The following is a 21,802-nucleotide window of genomic DNA, read 5'->3' on the forward strand; positions in this document are numbered from 1 at the left end:
CAAGCATTCACAAGAAACTCACATGCGTTTCTCTGAAAGAGAAGCACTCTGTTCCAACACTTCAATTCACTGTGCGAAGTGAATGGAGTGTTGCTTCACTTTCTAAATGCTGTAATTTCAGAGAAAATAACTTTCCTTTGATAGCGCCTTAAGCTACTTACAAGCATTCACCAGCAACTCACATGAGTTTCTCTGAAAGAGAGGCAGTCTGTTCCAACACTTCAATTCACTGTGCGAAGTGACTGGAGTGTTGCTTCACTTTCTAAATGCTGTACTTTCAGAGAAAATCACTTTCTTTTTACACTGCCTTAAGCTACTTGCAAGTATTCACAAGAAACTCTCATGCGTATCTCTGAAAGAGAAGCAGTCTGTTCCAACACTTCAATTCACTGTGCGAAGTGAATGGAGTGTTGCTTCTATTTCTAAATGCTGTACTTTCAGAGAAAATCACTTTCCTTTGAAACTGCCTTAAGCTACTTACAAGCATTCACCAGCAACTCACATGAGTTTCTCTGAAAGAGAAGCAGTCTGTTCCAACACTTCAATTCATTCTGCGAAGTGAATGTGTTGTTGTTTCACTTTCTAAATGCTGTACTTTCAGAGAAAATCACTTTCCTTTGAAACTGCCTTAAGCTACTTACAAGCATTCACCAGCAACTCACATGCATTTCTCTGAAAGAGAAGCAGTCTGTTTCAACACTTCAATTCACTGTGCGAAATGAATGGAGTGTTGCTTCACTTTCTAAATGCTGTACTTTCAGAGAAAATCACTTTCTTTGAAAGTGCCTGAACATAATTTTAAGCATTCACAAAAAATTCACATGCATTTCTCTGAAAGAGAACCAGTCTGTTCCAACACTTCAATTCACTGTGCGAAGTGAATGGAGGGTTGAGTCACTTTCTAAATGCTGTACTTTCAGAGAAAATCCCTTTCCTTTGAAACTGCCTTAAGCTACTTACAAGCATTCACCAGCAACTCACATGACTTTTTCTGAAAGATTAGCAGTCTGTTCCAACACTTCAATTCACTGTGCGAAGTGAATGTGTTGTTGTTTCACTTTCTAAATGCTGTATTTTCAGAGAAAATCACTTTCCTTCGATACTGCCTTAAGCTACTTACAAGCATTCACAACAAACTCACATGCGTTTTTCTGAAAGAGAAGCAGTCTGTTCCAACACTTCAATTCACTGTGAGAAGTGAATGGAGTGTTGCTTCACTTTCTAAATGCTGTAATTTCAGAGAAAATCACTTTCCTTTGAAAGTGCCTTAAGCTACTTACAAGGATTCACCAGCAACTCACATGAGTTTCTCTGAAAGAGAAGCAGTCTGTTCCAACTCTTCAATTCACTGTGCGAAGTGAATGGAGTGTTGCGTCACTTTTTAAATGCTGTACTTTCAGAGAAAATCTCTTTCCTTTCAAAGTACCTTAAGCTACTTACAATCATTCACCAGCAACTCACATACATTTCTCTGAAAGAGAAGCAGTCTGTTCCAACTCTTCAATTCACTGTGCGAAGTGAATGGAGTGTTGAGTCACTTTCGAAATGCTGTACTTTCAGAGAAAATCACTTTCCTTTCAAAGTACCTAAAGCTACTTACAAGCATTCACCAGCAACTCACCTGAGTTTCTCTGAAAGAAAAGCAGTCTGTTCCAACACTTCAATTCACTGTGTGAAGTGAATGGAGTGTTCCGTCACTTTCTTAATCCTGTAATTTCAGAGAAAAGCACTTTCCTTTGAAAGTACCTTAAGCTACTTACAAGCATTCACCAGCAACTCACATGAGTTTCTCTGAAAGAGAAGCAGTCTGTTCCAACACTTCAATTCATTCTGCAAAGTGAATGTGTTGTTGTTTCGTTTTCTAAATGCTGTACTTTCAGAGAAAATCACTCTTCTTTGAAAGTGCCTTAAGCTACTTACAAGCATTCACCAACAACTCTCATGCATTACTCTGAAAGAGAAGCAGTCTGTTCCAATACTTCAATTCAATGTGTGAAGTGAATGGAGTGTTGCTTCTCTTTCTAAATGCTGTATTTTCAGCGAAAATCACTTTCCTTTGATACTGCCTTAAGCTACTTACAAGCATTCACAAGAAACTCACATGCGTTTCTCTGAAAGAGAAGCACTCTGTTCCAACACTTCAATTCACTGTGCGAAGTGAATGGAGTGTTGCTTCACTTTCTAAATGCTGTAATTTCAGAGAAAATAACTTTCCTTTGATAGCGCCTTAAGCTACTTACAAGCATTCACCAGCAACTCACATGAGTTTCTCTGAAAGAGAAGCAGTCTGTTTCAACACTTCAATTCACTGTGAGAAGTGAAAGTGTTGTTGTTTCACTTTCTAAATGCTGTATTTTCAGAGAAAATCACTTTCCTTTGATACTGCCTTAAGCTATTACAAGCATTCACAAGAAACTCACATGCGTTTCTCTGAAAGAGAAGCAGTCTGTTCCAAAACTTCAATTCACTGTGCGAAGTGAATGGAGTTTTGCTTCACTTTGTAAATGCTGTAATTTCAGAGAAAATCACTTTCCTTTGAAAGTGCCTTAAGCTACTTACAAGCATTCACCAGTAACTCACATGAGTTTCTCTGAAAGAGAAGCAGTCTGTTCCATCACTTCAATTCACTGTCAGAAGTGAATGTGTTGTTGTTTCACTTTCTAAATGCTGTATTTTCAGAGAAAATCACTTTCCTTTGATGCTGCCTTAAGCTACTTACAAGCATTCACAAGAAACTCACATGCGTTTCTCTGAAAGAGAAGCAGTCTGTTCCAACACTTCAATTCACTGTGCGAAGTGAATGGAGTGTTCCTTCACATTTTAAATGCTGTCCTTTCAGAGAAAATCACTTTCCTTTGAACGTGCCTTAAACTACTTACAAGCATTCACAAAAAACTCACATTAGTTTCTCTGAAAGAGAAGCAGTCTGTTCCAACACTTCAATTCACTGTTCGAAGTGAATGGAGTGTTGCTTCACTTTCTAAATGCTGTACCTTCAGAAAAAATCACTTTCTTTTGACACTGCCTTAAGCTACCTACAAGCATTCACCAGCATCTCACATGCATTTCTCTGAAAGAGAAGCAGTCTGTTCCAATACTTCAATTCACTGTGCGAAGTCAATGGAGTGTTGCTTCACTTTCTAAATCTGTACTTTCAGAGAAAATCACTTTCTTTTGATACTGCCTTAAGCTACTTACAAGCATTCATAAGAAACTCACATGCGTTTCTCTGAAAGAGAAGCAGTCTGTTCCAACACTTCAATTCACTGTGCAAAGTGAATGGAGTGTTGATTCACTTTCTAAATGCTGTACTTTCTGAGAAAATCACTCTCCTTTGAAAGTGCCTTAAACTACTTGCAAGCATTCACGAGCAACTCACATGAGTTTCTCTGAAAGAGAGGCAGTCTGTTCCAACACTTCAATTCACTGTGCGAAATGAATGGAGTGTTGCTTCACTTTGTAAATGCTGTAATTTCAGAGAAAATCACCTTCTTTGAAAGTGGCTGAACATAATTTTAAGCATTCACAAGAAATTCACATGCATTTCTCTGAAAGAGAAGCAGTCTGTTCCAACACTTCAATTCACTGTGCGAAGTGAATGGAGGGTTGCTTCACTTTCTAAATGCTGTACTTTCAGAGAAAATCACTTTCCTTTGAAACTGCTTTAAGCTACTTACAAGCATTCACCAGCAACTCACATGACTTTTTCTGAAAGATTAGCAGTCTGTTCCAACATTTCAATTCACTGTCCGAAGTGAATGTGTTGTTGTTTCACTTTCTAAATGCTGTACTTTCAGAGAAAATCACTTTCCTGTGAAACTGCCTTAAGCTTCTTACAAGCATTCACTAGCAACTCACATGAGTTTCTCTGAAAGAGAAGCAGTCTGTTCCAACACTTCAATTCACTGTAAGAAGTGAATGTGTTGTTGTTTCACTTTCTAAATGCTGTATTTTCAGCGAAAATCACTTTCCTTTGATACTGCCTTAAGCTACTTACAAGCATTCACAAGAAACTCACATGCGTTTCTCTGAAAGAGAAGCACTCTGTTCCAACACTTCAATTCACTGTGCGAAGTGAATGGAGTGTTGCTTCACTTTCTAAATGCTGTAATTTCAGAGAAAATAACTTTCCTTTGATAGCGCCTTAAGCTACTTACAAGCATTCACCAGCAACTCACATGAGTTTCTCTGAAAGAGAGGCAGTCTGTTCCAACACTTCAATTCACTGTGCGAAGTGACTGGAGTGTTGCTTCACTTTCTAAATGCTGTACTTTCAGAGAAAATCACTTTCTTTTTACACTGCCTTAAGCTACTTGCAAGTATTCACAAGAAACTCTCATGCGTATCTCTGAAAGAGAAGCAGTCTGTTCCAACACTTCAATTCACTGTGCGAAGTGAATGGAGTGTTGCTTCTATTTCTAAATGCTGTACTTTCAGAGAAAATCACTTTCCTTTGAAACTGCCTTAAGCTACTTACAAGCATTCACCAGCAACTCACATGAGTTTCTCTGAAAGAGAAGCAGTCTGTTCCAACACTTCAATTCATTCTGCGAAGTGAATGTGTTGTTGTTTCACTTTCTAAATGCTGTACTTTCAGAGAAAATCACTTTCCTTTGAAACTGCCTTAAGCTACTTACAAGCATTCACCAGCAACTCACATGCATTTCTCTGAAAGAGAAGCAGTCTGTTTCAACACTTCAATTCACTGTGCGAAATGAATGGAGTGTTGCTTCACTTTCTAAATGCTGTACTTTCAGAGAAAATCACTTTCTTTGAAAGTGCCTGAACATAATTTTAAGCATTCACAAAAAATTCACATGCATTTCTCTGAAAGAGAACCAGTCTGTTCCAACACTTCAATTCACTGTGCGAAGTGAATGGAGGGTTGAGTCACTTTCTAAATGCTGTACTTTCAGAGAAAATCCCTTTCCTTTGAAACTGCCTTAAGCTACTTACAAGCATTCACCAGCAACTCACATGACTTTTTCTGAAAGATTAGCAGTCTGTTCCAACACTTCAATTCACTGTGCGAAGTGAATGTGTTGTTGTTTCACTTTCTAAATGCTGTATTTTCAGAGAAAATCACTTTCCTTCGATACTGCCTTAAGCTACTTACAAGCATTCACAACAAACTCACATGCGTTTTTCTGAAAGAGAAGCAGTCTGTTCCAACACTTCAATTCACTGTGAGAAGTGAATGGAGTGTTGCTTCACTTTCTAAATGCTGTAATTTCAGAGAAAATCACTTTCCTTTGAAAGTGCCTTAAGCTACTTACAAGGATTCACCAGCAACTCACATGAGTTTCTCTGAAAGAGAAGCAGTCTGTTCCAACTCTTCAATTCACTGTGCGAAGTGAATGGAGTGTTGCGTCACTTTTTAAATGCTGTACTTTCAGAGAAAATCTCTTTCCTTTCAAAGTACCTTAAGCTACTTACAATCATTCACCAGCAACTCACATACATTTCTCTGAAAGAGAAGCAGTCTGTTCCAACTCTTCAATTCACTGTGCGAAGTGAATGGAGTGTTGAGTCACTTTCGAAATGCTGTACTTTCAGAGAAAATCACTTTCCTTTCAAAGTACCTAAAGCTACTTACAAGCATTCACCAGCAACTCACCTGAGTTTCTCTGAAAGAAAAGCAGTCTGTTCCAACACTTCAATTCACTGTGTGAAGTGAATGGAGTGTTCCGTCACTTTCTTAATCCTGTAATTTCAGAGAAAAGCACTTTCCTTTGAAAGTACCTTAAGCTACTTACAAGCATTCACCAGCAACTCACATGAGTTTCTCTGAAAGAGAAGCAGTCTGTTCCAACACTTCAATTCATTCTGCAAAGTGAATGTGTTGTTGTTTCGTTTTCTAAATGCTGTACTTTCAGAGAAAATCACTCTTCTTTGAAAGTGCCTTAAGCTACTTACAAGCATTCACCAACAACTCTCATGCATTACTCTGAAAGAGAAGCAGTCTGTTCCAATACTTCAATTCAATGTGTGAAGTGAATGGAGTGTTGCTTCTCTTTCTAAATGCTGTATTTTCAGCGAAAATCACTTTCCTTTGATACTGCCTTAAGCTACTTACAAGCATTCACAAGAAACTCACATGCGTTTCTCTGAAAGAGAAGCACTCTGTTCCAACACTTCAATTCACTGTGCGAAGTGAATGGAGTGTTGCTTCACTTTCTAAATGCTGTAATTTCAGAGAAAATAACTTTCCTTTGATAGCGCCTTAAGCTACTTACAAGCATTCACCAGCAACTCACATGAGTTTCTTTGAAAGAGAGGCAGTCTGTTCCAACACTTCAATTCACTGTGCGAAGTGACTGGAGTGTTGCTTCACTTTCTAAATGCTGTACTTTCAGAGAAAATCACTTTCTTTTTACACTGCCTTAAGCTACTTGCAAGCATTCACAAGAAACTCTCATGCGTTTCTCTGAAAGAGAAGCAGTCTGTTCCAACACTTCAATTCATTCTGCGAAGTGAATGGAGTGTTGCTTCTATTTCTAAATGCTGTACTTTCAGAGAAAATCACTTTCCTTTGAAACTGCCTTAAGCTACTTACAAGCATTCACCAGCAACTCACATGAGTTTCTCTGAAAGAGAAGCAGTCTGTTCCAACACTTCAATTCACTGTGCGAAGTGAATGGAGGGTTGCTTCACTTTCTAAATGCTGTACTTTCAGAGAAAATCACTTTCCTTTGAAAGTGCCTTAAGCTACTTACAAGCATTCACCAGCAACTCACATGAGTTTCTCTGAAAGAGAAGCAGTCTGTTTCAACTCTTCAATTCACTGTGAGAAGTGAAAGTGTTGTTGTTTCACTTTCTAAATGCTGTATTTTCAGAGAAAATCACTTTCCTTTGATACTGCCTTAAGCTATTACAAGCATTCACAAGAAACTCACATGCGTTTCTCTGAAAGAGAAGCAGTCTGTTCCAAAACTTCAATTCACTGTGCGAAGTGAATGGAGTTTTGCTTCACTTTCTAAATGCTGTAATTTCAGAGAAAATCACTTTCCTTTGAAAGTGCCTTAAGCTACTTACAAGCATTCACCAGTAACTCACATGAGTTTCTCTGAAAGAGAAGCAGTCTGTTCCATCACTTCAATTCACTGTCAGAAGTGAATGTGTTGTTGTTTCACTTTCTAAATGCTGTATTTTCAGAGAAAATCACTTTCCTTTGATGCTGCCTTAAGCTACTTACAAGCATTCACAAGAAACTCACATGCGTTTCTCTGAAAGAGAAGCAGTCTGTTCCAAAACTTCAATTCACTGTGCGAAGTGAATGGAGTGTTGCTTCACTTATTAAATGCTGTAACTTCAGAGAAAATCACTTTCCTTTGAAAGTGCCTTAAGCTACTTACAAGCATTCACCAGCAACTCACATGAGTTTCTCTGAAAGAGAAGCAGTCTGTTCCAACACTTCAATTCACTGTGCAAAGTGAATGGAGTGTTGATTCACTTTCTAAATGCTGTACTTTCAGAGAAAATCACTTTCCTTTGAAACTGCCTTAAACTACTTACAAACATTCACCAGCAACTCACATGAGTTTCTCTGAAAGGGAATCAGTCGGTTCCAACTCTTCAATTCACTGTGCGAAGTGAATGGAGTGTTGCGTCACTTTCTAAACACTGTACTTTCAGAGAAAATCACTTTCCTTTCAAAGTACCTTAAGCGACTTACAAGCATTCATCAGCAACTCACATGAATTTCTCTGAAAGAGAAGCAGTCTGTTCCAACACTTCAATTTACTGTGCAAAGTCAATGTTTTGTTGTTTCACTTTCTAAATGCTGTAATTTCAGAGAAAATCACTTTCCTTTGAAACTGCCTTAAGCTACTTACAAGCATTCACCAGCATCTCACATGAGTTTCTCTGAAACAGAAGCAGTCTGTTCCAACACTTCAATTCACTGTGTGAAGTGAATGGAGTGTTGCGTCACTTTCTAAATCCTGTATTTTCAAAGAAAATCACTTTCCTTTGAAACTGCCTTAAGCTACTTACAAGCATTCACCAGCAACTCACATGAGTTTCTCTGAAAGAGAAGCAGTCTGTTCCAACACTTCAATTCACTGTGCAAAGTGAATGGAGTGTTGATTCACTTTCTAAATGCTGTACTTTCAGAGAAAATCACTTTCCTTTGAAACTGCCTTAAACTACTTACAAGCATTCACCAGCAACTCACATGAGTTTCTCTGAAAGGGAATCAGTCTGTTCCAACTCTTCAATTCACTGTGCGAAGTGAATGGAGTGTTGCGTCACTTTCTAAACGCTGTACTTTCAGAGAAAATCACTTTCCTTTCAAAGTACCTTAAGCGACTTACAATCATTCACCAGCAACTCACATGAATTTCTCTGAAAGAGAAGCAGTCTGTTCCAACACTTCAATTCACTGTGCGAAGTCAATGTGTTGTTGTTTCACTTTCTAAATGCTGTACTTTCAGAGAAAATCACTTTCCTTTGAAACTGCCTTTAGCTACTTACAAGCATTCACCAGCAACTCACATGAGTTTCTCTGAAACAGAAGCAGTCTGTTCCAACACTTCAGTTCACAGTGAGAAGTGAATGGAGTATTGCTTCACTTTCTAAATGCTGTCCTTTCAGAGAAAATCACTTTCCTTTGAAAGTGCCTTAAGCTACTTACAAGCATTCACAAAAAACTCACATGCATTTCCCTGAAAGAGAAGCAGTCTGTTCCAACACTTCAAATCACTGTGCGAAGTGAATGGAGTGTTGCTTAACTTTCTAAATGCGCTCCTTTTAGAGAAAATCACTCTCTTTTGAAACTACCTGAAGTGACTTACAAGCATTCACAAGAAACTCACATCTGTTTCTCTGAAAGAGAAGCAGTCTGTTCCAACACTTCAATTCACTGTGCGAAGTGATTGGAGTTTTGCTTCACTTTCAAAATGCTGTAATTTCAGAGAAAATCACTTTCCTTTGAAAGTGCCTTAAGCTACTTACAAGCATTCATCAGCAACTCACATGAGTTTCTCTGAAAGAGAAGCAGTCTGTTCCAACACTTCATTTCACTCTGCAAAGTGAATGGAGTGTTGCTTCACTTTCTAAATGCTGTACTTTCAGAGAAAATCACTTTCCTTTGAAACCGCCTTGAACTACTTATAAGCATTCACCATCAACTCACATGAGTTTCTCTGAAAGAGAAGCAGTCTGTTCCAACTCTTCAATTCACTGTGCGAAGTGAATGGAGTGTTGCTTCACTTTCTAAATGCTGTACTTTCAGAGAAAATCACTTTCTTTGAAAGTGCCTTAAGATGATTATAAGCATTCACAAGAAACTCACATGCATTTCTCTGAAAGAGAAGCAGTCTGTTCCAACACTTCAATTCACTGTGCGAAGTGAATGGAGGGTTGCTTCACTTTCTAAATGCTGTACTTTCAGAGAAAATCACTTTCCTTTGAAAGTGCCTTAAGCTACTTACAAGCATTCACCAGCAACTCACATGAGTTTCTCTGAAAGAGAAGCAGTCTGTTTCAACACTTCAATTCACTGTGAGAAGTGAAAGTGTTGTTGTTTCACTTTCTAAATGCTGTATTTTCAGAGAAAATCACTTTCCTTTGATACTGCCTTAAGCTATTACAAGCATTCACAAGAAACTCACATGCGTTTCTCTGAAAGAGAAGCAGTCTGTTCCAAAACTTCAATTCACTGTGCGAAGTGAATGGAGTTTTGCTTCACTTTCTAAATGCTGTAATTTCAGAGAAAATCACTTTCCTTTGAAAGTGCCTTAAGCTACTTACAAGCATTCACCAGTAACTCACATGAGTTTCTCTGAAAGAGAAGCAGTCTGTTCCATCACTTCAATTCACTGTCAGAAGTGAATGTGTTGTTGTTTCACTTTCTAAATGCTGTATTTTCAGAGAAAATCACTTTCCTTTGATGCTGCCTTAAGCTACTTACAAGCATTCACAAGAAACTCACATGCGTTTCTCTGAAAGAGAAGCAGTCTGTTCCAAAACTTCAATTCACTGTGCGAAGTGAATGGAGTGTTGCTTCACTTATTAAATGCTGTAACTTCAGAGAAAATCACTTTCCTTTGAAAGTGCCTTAAGCTACTTACAAGCATTCACCAGCAACTCACATGAGTTTCTCTGAAAGAGAAGCAGTCTGTTCCAACACTTCAATTCACTGTGCAAAGTGAATGGAGTGTTGATTCACTTTCTAAATGCTGTACTTTCAGAGAAAATCACTTTCCTTTGAAACTGCCTTAAACTACTTACAAGCATTCACCAGCAACTCACATGAGTTTCTCTGAAAGGGAATCAGTCTGTTCCAACTCTTCAATTCACTGTGCGAAGTGAATGGAGTGTTGCGTCACTTTCTAAACGCTGTACTTTCAGAGAAAATCACTTTCCTTTCAAAGTACCTTAAGCGACTTACAATCATTCACCAGCAACTCACATGAATTTCTCTGAAAGAGAAGCAGTCTGTTCCAACACTTCAATTCACTGTGCGAAGTCAATGTGTTGTTGTTTCACTTTCTAAATGCTGTACTTTCAGAGAAAATCACTTTCCTTTGAAACTGCCTTTAGCTACTTACAAGCATTCACCAGCAACTCACATGAGTTTCTCTGAAACAGAAGCAGTCTGTTCCAACACTTCAGTTCACAGTGAGAAGTGAATGGAGTATTGCTTCACTTTCTAAATGCTGTCCTTTCAGAGAAAATCACTTTCCTTTGAAAGTGCCTTAAGCTACTTACAAGCATTCACAAAAAACTCACATGCATGTCCCTGAAAGAGAAGCAGTCTGTTCCAACACTTCAAATCACTGTGCGAAGTGAATGGAGTGTTGCTTAACTTTCTAAATGCGCTCCTTTTAGAGAAAATCACTCTCTTTTGAAACTACCTGAAGTGACTTACAAGCATTCACAAGAAACTCACATCTGTTTCTCTGAAAGAGAAGCAGTCTGTTCCAACACTTCAATTCACTGTGCAAAGTGAATGGAGTGTTCCTTCACATTTTAAATGCTGTCCTTTCAGAGAAAATCACTTTCCTTTGAACGTGCCTTAAACTACTTACAAGCATTCACAAAAAACTCACATTAGTTTCTCTGAAAGAGAAGCAGTCTGTTCCAACACTTCAATTCACTGTTCGAAGTGAATGGAGTGTTGCTTCACTTTCTAAATGCTGTACCTTCAGAAAAAATCACTTTCTTTTGACACTGCCTTAAGCTACCTACAAGCATTCACCAGCATCTCACATGCATTTCTCTGAAAGAGAAGCAGTCTGTTCCAATACTTCAATTCACTGTGCGAAGTCAATGGAGTGTTGCTTCACTTTCTAAATCTGTACTTTCAGAGAAAATCACTTTCTTTTGATACTGCCTTAAGCTACTTACAAGCATTCATAAGAAACTCACATGCGTTTCTCTGAAAGAGAAGCAGTCTGTTCCAACACTTCAATTCACTGTGCAAAGTGAATGGAGTGTTGATTCACTTTCTAAATGCTGTACTTTCAGAGAAAATCACTTTCCTTTGAAACTGCTTTAAGCTACTTACAAGCATTCACCAGCAACTCACATGACTTTTTCTGAAAGATTAGCAGTCTGTTCCAACATTTCAATTCACTGTGCGAAGTGAATGTGTTGTTGTTTCACTTTCTAAATGCTGTACTTTCAGAGAAAATCACTTTCCTGTGAAACTGCCTTAAGCTTCTTACAAGCATTCACTAGCAACTCACATGAGTTTCTCTGAAAGAGAAGCAGTCTGTTCCAACACTTCAATTCACTGTAAGAAGTGAATGTGTTGTTGTTTCACTTTCTAAATGCTGTATTTTCAGCGAAAATCACTTTCCTTTGATACTGCCTTAAGCTACTTACAAGCATTCACAAGAAACTCACATGCGTTTCTCTGAAAGAGAAGCACTCTGTTCCAACACTTCAATTCACTGTGCGAAGTGAATGGAGTGTTGCTTCACTTTCTAAATGCTGTAATTTCAGAGAAAATAACTTTCCTTTGATAGCGCCTTAAGCTACTTACAAGCATTCACCAGCAACTCACATGAGTTTCTCTGAAAGAGAGGCAGTCTGTTCCAACACTTCAATTCACTGTGCGAAGTGACTGGAGTGTTGCTTCACTTTCTAAATGCTGTACTTTCAGAGAAAATCACTTTCTTTTTACACTGCCTTAAGCTACTTGCAAGTATTCACAAGAAACTCTCATGCGTATCTCTGAAAGAGAAGCAGTCTGTTCCAACACTTCAATTCACTGTGCGAAGTGAATGGAGTGTTGCTTCTATTTCTAAATGCTGTACTTTCAGAGAAAATCACTTTCCTTTGAAACTGCCTTAAGCTACTTACAAGCATTCACCAGCAACTCACATGAGTTTCTCTGAAAGAGAAGCAGTCTGTTCCAACACTTCAATTCATTCTGCGAAGTGAATGTGTTGTTGTTTCACTTTCTAAATGCTGTACTTTCAGAGAAAATCACTTTCCTTTGAAACTGCCTTAAGCTACTTACAAGCATTCACCAGCAACTCACATGCATTTCTCTGAAAGAGAAGCAGTCTGTTTCAACACTTCAATTCACTGTGCGAAATGAATGGAGTGTTGCTTCACTTTCTAAATGCTGTACTTTCAGAGAAAATCACTTTCTTTGAAAGTGCCTGAACATAATTTTAAGCATTCACAAAAAATTCACATGCATTTCTCTGAAAGAGAACCAGTCTGTTCCAACACTTCAATTCACTGTGCGAAGTGAATGGAGGGTTGAGTCACTTTCTAAATGCTGTACTTTCAGAGAAAATCCCTTTCCTTTGAAACTGCCTTAAGCTACTTACAAGCATTCACCAGCAACTCACATGACTTTTTCTGAAAGATTAGCAGTCTGTTCCAACACTTCAATTCACTGTGCGAAGTGAATGTGTTGTTGTTTCACTTTCTAAATGCTGTATTTTCAGAGAAAATCACTTTCCTTCGATACTGCCTTAAGCTACTTACAAGCATTCACAACAAACTCACATGCGTTTTTCTGAAAGAGAAGCAGTCTGTTCCAACACTTCAATTCACTGTGAGAAGTGAATGGAGTGTTGCTTCACTTTCTAAATGCTGTAATTTCAGAGAAAATCACTTTCCTTTGAAAGTGCCTTAAGCTACTTACAAGGATTCACCAGCAACTCACATGAGTTTCTCTGAAAGAGAAGCAGTCTGTTCCAACTCTTCAATTCACTGTGCGAAGTGAATGGAGTGTTGCGTCACTTTTTAAATGCTGTACTTTCAGAGAAAATCTCTTTCCTTTCAAAGTACCTTAAGCTACTTACAATCATTCACCAGCAACTCACATACATTTCTCTGAAAGAGAAGCAGTCTGTTCCAACTCTTCAATTCACTGTGCGAAGTGAATGGAGTGTTGAGTCACTTTCGAAATGCTGTACTTTCAGAGAAAATCACTTTCCTTTCAAAGTACCTAAAGCTACTTACAAGCATTCACCAGCAACTCACCTGAGTTTCTCTGAAAGAAAAGCAGTCTGTTCCAACACTTCAATTCACTGTGTGAAGTGAATGGAGTGTTCCGTCACTTTCTTAATCCTGTAATTTCAGAGAAAAGCACTTTCCTTTGAAAGTACCTTAAGCTACTTACAAGCATTCACCAGCAACTCACATGAGTTTCTCTGAAAGAGAAGCAGTCTGTTCCGACACTTCAATTCATTCTGCAAAGTGAATGTGTTGTTGTTTCGTTTTCTAAATGCTGTACTTTCAGAGAAAATCACTCTTCTTTGAAAGTGCCTTAAGCTACTTACAAGCATTCACCAACAACTCTCATGCATTACTCTGAAAGAGAAGCAGTCTGTTCCAATACTTCAATTCAATGTGTGAAGTGAATGGAGTGTTGCTTCTCTTTCTAAATGCTGTATTTTCAGCGAAAATCACTTTCCTTTGATACTGCCTTAAGCTACTTACAAGCATTCACAAGAAACTCACATGCGTTTCTCTGAAAGAGAAGCACTCTGTTCCAACACTTCAATTCACTGTGCGAAGTGAATGGAGTGTTGCTTCACTTTCTAAATGCTGTAATTTCAGAGAAAATAACTTTCCTTTGATAGCGCCTTAAGCTACTTACAAGCATTCACCAGCAACTCACATGAGTTTCTTTGAAAGAGAGGCAGTCTGTTCCAACACTTCAATTCACTGTGCGAAGTGACTGGAGTGTTGCTTCACTTTCTAAATGCTGTACTTTCAGAGAAAATCACTTTCTTTTTACACTGCCTTAAGCTACTTGCAAGCATTCACAAGAAACTCTCATGCGTTTCTCTGAAAGAGAAGCAGTCTGTTCCAACACTTCAATTCATTCTGCGAAGTGAATGGAGTGTTGCTTCTATTTCTAAATGCTGTACTTTCAGAGAAAATCACTTTCCTTTGAAACTGCCTTAAGCTACTTACAAGCATTCACCAGCAACTCACATGAGTTTCTCTGAAAGAGAAGCAGTCTGTTCCAACACTTCAATTCATTCTGCGAAGTGAATGTGTTGTTGTTTCACTTTCTAAATGCTGTACTTTCAGAGAAAATCACTTTCCTTTGAAACTGCCTTAAGCTACTTACAAGCATTCACCAGCAACTCACATGCATTTCTCTGAAAGAGAAGCAGTCTGTTTCAACACTTCAATTCACTGTGCGAAATGAATGGAGTGTTGCTTCACTTTCTAAATGCTGTACTTTCAGAGAAAATCACTTTCTTTGAAAGTGCCTGAACATAATTTTAAGCATTCACAAAAAATTCACATGCATTTCTCTGAAAGAGAACCAGTCTGTTCCAACACTTCAATTCACTGTGCGAAGTGAATGGAGGGTTGCGTCACTTTCTAAATGCTGTACTTTCAGAGAAAATCCCTTTCATTTGAAACTGCCTTAAGCTACTTACAAGCATTCACCAGCAACTCACATGACTTTTTCTGAAAGATTAGCAGTCTGTTCCAACACTTCAATTCACTGTGCGAAGTGAATGTGTTGTTGTTTCACTTTCTAAATGCTGTATTTTCAGAGAAAATCACTTTCCTTTGATACTGCCTTAAGCTACTTACAAGCATTCACAACAAACTCACATGCGTTTTTCTGAAAGAGAAGCAGTCTGTTCCAACACTTCAATTCACTGTGAGAAGTGAATGGAGTGTTGCTTCACTTTCTAAATGCTGTAATTTCAGAGAAAATCACTTTCCTTTGAAAGTGCCTTAAGCTACTTACAAGGATTCACCAGCAACTCACATGAGTTTCTCTGAAAGAGAAGCAGTCTGTTCCAACTCTTCAATTCACTGTGCGAAGTGAATGGAGTGTTGCGTCACTTTTTAAATGCTGTACTTTCAGAGAAAATCTCTTTCCTTTCAAAGTACCTTAAGCTACTTACAATCATTCACCAGCAACTCACATACATTTCTCTGAAAGAGAAGCAGTCTGTTCCAACTCTTCAATTCACTGTGCGAAGTGAATGGAGTGTTGAGTCACTTTCGAAATGCTGTACTTTCAGAGAAAATCACTTTCCTTTCAAAGTACCTAAAGCTACTTACAAGCATTCACCAGCAACTCACCTGAGTTTCTCTGAAAGAAAAGCAGTCTGTTCCAACACTTTAATTCACTGTGTGAAGTGAATGGAGTGTTCCGTCACTTTCTTAATCCTGTACTTTCAGAGAAAAGCACTTTCCTTTGAAAGTACCTTAAGCTACTTACAAGCATTCACCAGCAACTCACATGAGTTTCTCTGAAAGAGAAGCAGTCTGTTCCAACACTTCAATTCATTCTGCAAAGTGAATGTGTTGTTGTTTCGTTTTCTAAATGCTGTAATTTCAGAGAAAATCACTCTTCTTTGAAAGTGCCTTAAGCTACTTACAAGCATTCACCAACAACTCTCATGCATTACTCTGAAAGAGAAGCAGTCTGTTCCAATACTTCAATTCAATGTGTGAAGTGAATGGAGTGTTGCTTCTCTTTCTAAATGCTGTATTTTCAGAGAAAATCACTTTTCTTTGATACTGCCTTAAGCTACTTACAAGCATTCACAAGAAACTCACATGCGTTTCTCTGAAAGAGAAGCACTCTGTTCCAACACTTTTATTCACTGTGCGAAGTGAATGGAGTGTTGCTTCACTTTCTAAATGCTGTAATTTCAGAGAAAATAACTTTCCTTTGATAGCGCCTTAAGCTACTTACAAGCATTCACCAGCAACTCACATGAGTTTCTCTGAAAGAGAGGCAGTCTGTTCCAACACTTCAATTCACTGTGCGAAGTGACTGGAGTGTTGCTTCACTTTCTAAAAGCTGTACTTTCAGAGAAAATCACTTTCCTTTGACACTGCCTTAAGCTACTTGCAAGCATTCACAAGAAAATCTCATGCATTTCTCTGAAAGAAAAGCAGTCTGTTCCAACACTTCAATTCAATGTGCGAAGTGAATGGAGTGTTGCTTCAATTTCTAAATGCTGTACTTTCAGAGAAAATCACTTTCCTTTGAAACTGCCTTAAGCTACTTACAAGCATTCACCAGCAACTCACATGAGTTTCTCTGAAAGAGAAGCAGTCTGTTCCAACACTTCAATTCACAGTGCAAAGTGAATGGAGTGTTGCTTCAATTTCTAAATGCTGTACTTTCTGAGAAAATCACTTTCCTTTGAAAGTGCCCTAAACTACTTGCAAGCATTCACGAGCAACTCACATGAGTTTCTCTGAAAGAGAAGCAGTCTGTACCAACACTTCAATTCACTGTGCAAAGTGAATGGAGTTTTGCTTCATTTTCTTCATGCTGTACATTCAGAGAAAATAACTTTCCTTTGATAGCGCCTTAAGCTAATTACAAGCATTCACCAACAACTCACATGAGTTTCTCTGAAAGAGAGGCAGTCTGTTCCAACACTTCAATTCACTGTGCGAAATGAATGGAGTGTTGCTTCACTTTGTAAATGCTGTAATTTCAGAGAAAATCACCTTCTTTGAAAGTGGCTGAACATAATTTTAAGCATTCACAAGAAATTCACATGCATTTCTCTGAAAGAGAAGCAGTCTGTTCCAACACTTCAATTCACTGTGCGAAGTGAATGGAGGGTTGCTTCACTTTCTAAATGCTGTACTTTCAGAGAAAATCACTTTCCTTTGAAACTGCTTTAAGCTACTTACAAGCATTCACCAGCAACTCACATGACTTTTTCTGAAAGATTAGCAGTCTGTTCCAACACTTCAATTCACTGTGCGAAGTGAATGTGTTGTTGTTTCACTTTCTAAATGCTGTACTTTCAGAGAAAATCACTTTCCTTTGATACTGCCTTAAGCTACTTACAAGCATTCACAAGAAACTCACATGCGTTTCTCTGAAAGAGAAGCAGTCTGTTCCAACACTTCAATTCACTGTGCGACGTGAATGGAGTGTTGCTTCACTTCCTAAATGCTGTAATTTCAGAGAAAATAACTTTCCTTTGATAGCGCCTTAAGCTACTTACAAGCATTCACCAGCAACTCACATGAGTTTCTCTGAAAGAGAGGCAGTCTGTTCCAACACTTCAATTCACTGTGCGAAGTGACTGGAGTGTTGCTTCATTTTCTAAATGCTGTACTTTCAGAGAAAATCACTTTCCTTTGAAACTGCCTTAAACTACTTACAAGCATTCACCAGCAACTCACATGAGTTTCTCTAAAAGAGAAGCAGTCTGTTCCAACTCTTCAATTCACTGTGCGAAGTGAATGGAGTGTTGCGTCAATTTTTTAATGCTGTACTTTCAGAGAAAATCTCTTTCCTTTCAAAGTACCTTAATCTACTTACAAGCATTCACCAGCAACTCACATGAGTTTCTCTGAAAGAGAAGCTGTCTCTTCCAACTCTTCAATTCACTGTGCGAAGTGAATGCCTTGTTGTTTCACTTACTAAATGCTGTACTTTCAGAGAAAATCACTCTTCTTTGAAGGTGCCTTAAGCTACTTACAAGCATTCACCAACAACTCTCATGCATTTCTCTGAAAGAGAAGCAGTTTGTTCCAACACTTCAATTCAATGTGCGAAGTGAATGGAGTGTTGCTTCACTTTCTAAATCTGTACTTTCAGAGAAAATCACTCTTCTTTGAAACTGCCTTAAGCTACTTACAAGCATTCACAAGCAACTCACATGCATTTCTCTGAAAGAGAAGCAGTCTGTTCCAACATTTCAATTCACTGTGCAAAGTGAATGGAGTGTTGCTTCACTTTCTAAATGCTGTACTTTCAGAGAAAATCACTTTCTTTGAAAGTGCCTTAAGATAATTATAAGCATTCACAAGAAACTCACATGCATTTCTCTGAAAGAGAAGCAGTCTGTTCCAACACTTCAATTCACTGTGCGAAGTGAATGGAGGGTTGCTTCACTTTCTAAATGCTGTACTTTCAGAGAAAATCACTTTCCTTTGAAAGTGCCTTAAGCTACTTACAAGCATTCACCAGCAACTCACATGAGTTTCTCTGAAAGAGAAGCAGTCTGTTTCAACACTTCAATTCACTGTGAGAAGTGAAAGTGTTGTTGTTTCACTTTCTAAATGCTGTATTTTCAGAGAAAATCACTTTCCTTTGATACTGCCTTAAGCTATTACAAGCATTCACAAAAAACTCAGATGCGTTTCTCTGAAAGAGAAGCAGTCTGTTCCAACACTTCAATTCACTGTGCGAAGTGAATGGAGTTTTGTTTCACTTTCTAAATGCTGTAATTTCAGAGAAAATCACTTTCCTTTGAAAGTGCCTTAAGCTACTTACAAGAATTCACCAGTAACTCACAAGAGTTTCTCTGAAAGAGAAGCAGTCTGTTCCAACACTTCAATTCACTGTCAGAAGTGAATGTGTTGTTGTTTCACTTTCTAAATGCTGTATTTTCAGAGAAAGTCACTTTCCTTTGATGCTGCCTTAAGCTACTTACAAGCATTCACAAGAAACTCACATGCGTTTCTCTGAAAGAGAAGCAGTCTGTTCCAAAACTTCAATTCACTGTGCGAAGTGAATGGAGTGTTGCTTCACTTATTAAATGCTGTAACTTCAGAGAAAATCACTTTCCTTTGAAAGTGCCTTAAGCTACTTACAAGCATTCACCAGCATCTCACATGAGTTTCTGTGAAACAGAAGCAGTCTGTTCCAACACTTCAATTCACTGTGTGAAGTGAATGGAGTGTTGCGTCACTTTCTAAATCCTGTATTTTCAAAGAAAATCACTTTCCTTTGAAACTGCCTTAAGCTACTACAAGCATTCACCAGCAACTCACATGAGTTTCTCTGAAAGAGAAGCAGTCTGTTCCAACACTTCAGTTCACAGTGAGAAGTGAATGGAGTATTGCTTCACTTTCTACATGCTGTCCTTTCAGAGAAAATCATTTTCCTTTGAAAGTGCCTTAAGCTACTTACAAGCATTCACAAAAACTCACATCTGTTTCTCTGAAAGAGAACCAGTCTGTTCCAACACTTCAATTCACTGTGCAAAGTGAATGGAGTGTTCCTTCACATTTTAAATGCTGTCCTTTCAGAGAAAATCACTTTCCTTTGAACGTGCCTTAAACTACTTACAAGCATTCACAAGAAACTCACATGCGTTTCTCGGAAAGAGAAGCACTCTGTTCCAACAATTCAATTCACTGTGCGAAGTGAATGGAGTGTTGCTTCACTTTCTAAATGCTGTAATTTCAGAGAAAATCACTTTCCTTTGAAAGTGCCTTAAGCTACTTACAAGCATTCACCAGCAACTCACATGAGTTTCTCTGAAAGAGAAGCAGTCTGTTCCAACACTTCAATTCACTGTGCAAAGTGAATGGAGTGTTGATTCACTTTCTAAATGCTGTACTTTCAGAGAAAATCACTTTCCTTTGAAACTGCCTTAAACTACTTACAAGCATTCACCAGCAACTCACATGAGTTTCTCTGAAAGGGAATCAGTCTGTTCCAACTCTTCAATTCACTGAGCGAAGTGAATGGAGTGTTGCGTCACTTTCTAAACGCTGTACTTTCAGAGAAAATCACTTTCCTTTCAAAGTACCTTAAGCGACTTACAATCATTCACCAGCAACTCACATGAATTTCTCTGAAAGAGAAACAGTCTGTTCCAACACTTCAATTCACTGTGCGAAGTCAATGTGTTGTTGTTTCACTTTCTAAATGCTGTACTTTCAGAGAAAATCACTTTCCTTTGAAACTGCCTTTAGCTACTTACAAGCATTCACCAGCAACTCACATGAGTTTCTCTGAAACAGAAGCAGTCTGTTCCAACACTTCAATTCACTGTGTGAAGTGAATGGAGAGTTGCGTCACTTTCTAAATCCTGTATTTTCAAAGAAAATCACTTTCCTTTGAAACTGCCTTAAGCTACTTACAAGCATTCACCAGCAACTCACATGAGTTTCTCTGAAAGAGAAGCAGTCTGTTCCAACACTTCAGTTCACAGTGAGAAGTGAATGGAGTATTGCTTCACTTTCTAAATGCTGTCCTTTCAGAGAAAATCACTTTCCTTTGAAAGTGCCTTAAGCTACTTACAAGCATTCACAAAAAACTCACATGCATTTCCCTGAAAGAGAAGCAGTCTGTTCCAACACTTCAAATCACTGTGCGAAGTGAATGGAGTGTTGCTTAACTTTCTAAATGCGCTCCTTTTAGAGAAAATCACTCTCTTTTGAAACTACCTGAAGTGACTTACAAGCATTCACAAGAAACTCACATCTGTTTCTCTGAAAGAGAAGCAGTCTGTTCCAACACTTCAATTCACTGTGCAAAGTGAATGGAGTGTTCCTTCACATTTTAAATGCTGTCCTTTCAGAGAAAATCACTTTCCTTTGAACGTGCCTTAAACTACTTACAAGCATTCACAAAAAACTCACATCCGTTTCTCTGAAAGAGAAGCAGTCTGTTCCAACACTTCAATTCACTGTTCGAAGTGAATGGAGTGTTGCTTCACTTTCTAAATGCTGTACCTTCAGAAAAAATCACTTTCTTTTGACACTGCCTTAAGCTACCTACAAGCATTCACCAGCATATCACATGCATTTCTCTGAAAGAGAAGCAGTCTGTTCCAATACTTCAATTCACTGTGCGAAGTCAATGGAGTGTTACTTCACTTTCTAAATGCTGTACTTACAGAGAAAATCACTTTCCTTTGAATGTGCCTTAAGTTACTTACAAGCATTCACAAGAAACTCACATGCGTTTCTCTGAAAGAGAAGCAGTCTGTTCCAACACTTCAATTCACTGTGCTAAGTAAATGGAGTGTTACTTCACTTTCTAAATGCTGTACTTTCAGAGAAAATCACTTTCCTTTGAAACTGCCTTAAGCTACTTACAAGCATTCACAAGAAACTAACATGCGTTTCTCTGAAAGAGAAGCAGTCTGTTCCAACACTTCAATTCACTGTGCGAAGTGAATGGAGTGTTACATCACTTTCTAAATGCTGTACACTCAGAGAAAATCACTTTCCTTTCAAAGTACCTTAAGATACTTACAAGCATTCACCAGCAACTCACATGAGTTTCTCTGAAAGAGAAGCTGTCTGTTCCAACTCTTCAATTCACTGTGCGAAGTGAATGCCATGTTGTTTCACTTACTAAATGCTGTACTTTCACAGAAAATCACTCTTCTTTGAAAGTGCCTTAAGCTACTTACAAGCATTCACCAACAACTCTCATGCATTTCTCTGAAAGAGAAGCAGTTTCTTCCAACACTTCAATTCAGTGTGCGAAGTGAATGGAGTGTTGCTTCACTTTCTAAATCTGTACTTTCAGAGAAAATCACTTTCCTTTGATACTGCCTTAAGTTACTTACAAGCATTCATAAGAAACTCACATGCGTTTCTCTGAAAGAGAAGCAGTCTGTTCCAACAC

This window comes from Myodes glareolus, chromosome 20, assembly GCF_982192425.1.
Source record: "Myodes glareolus chromosome 20, mMyoGla1.1, whole genome shotgun sequence".
Classification (NCBI taxonomy): Eukaryota; Metazoa; Chordata; class Mammalia; order Rodentia; family Cricetidae; genus Myodes; species Myodes glareolus.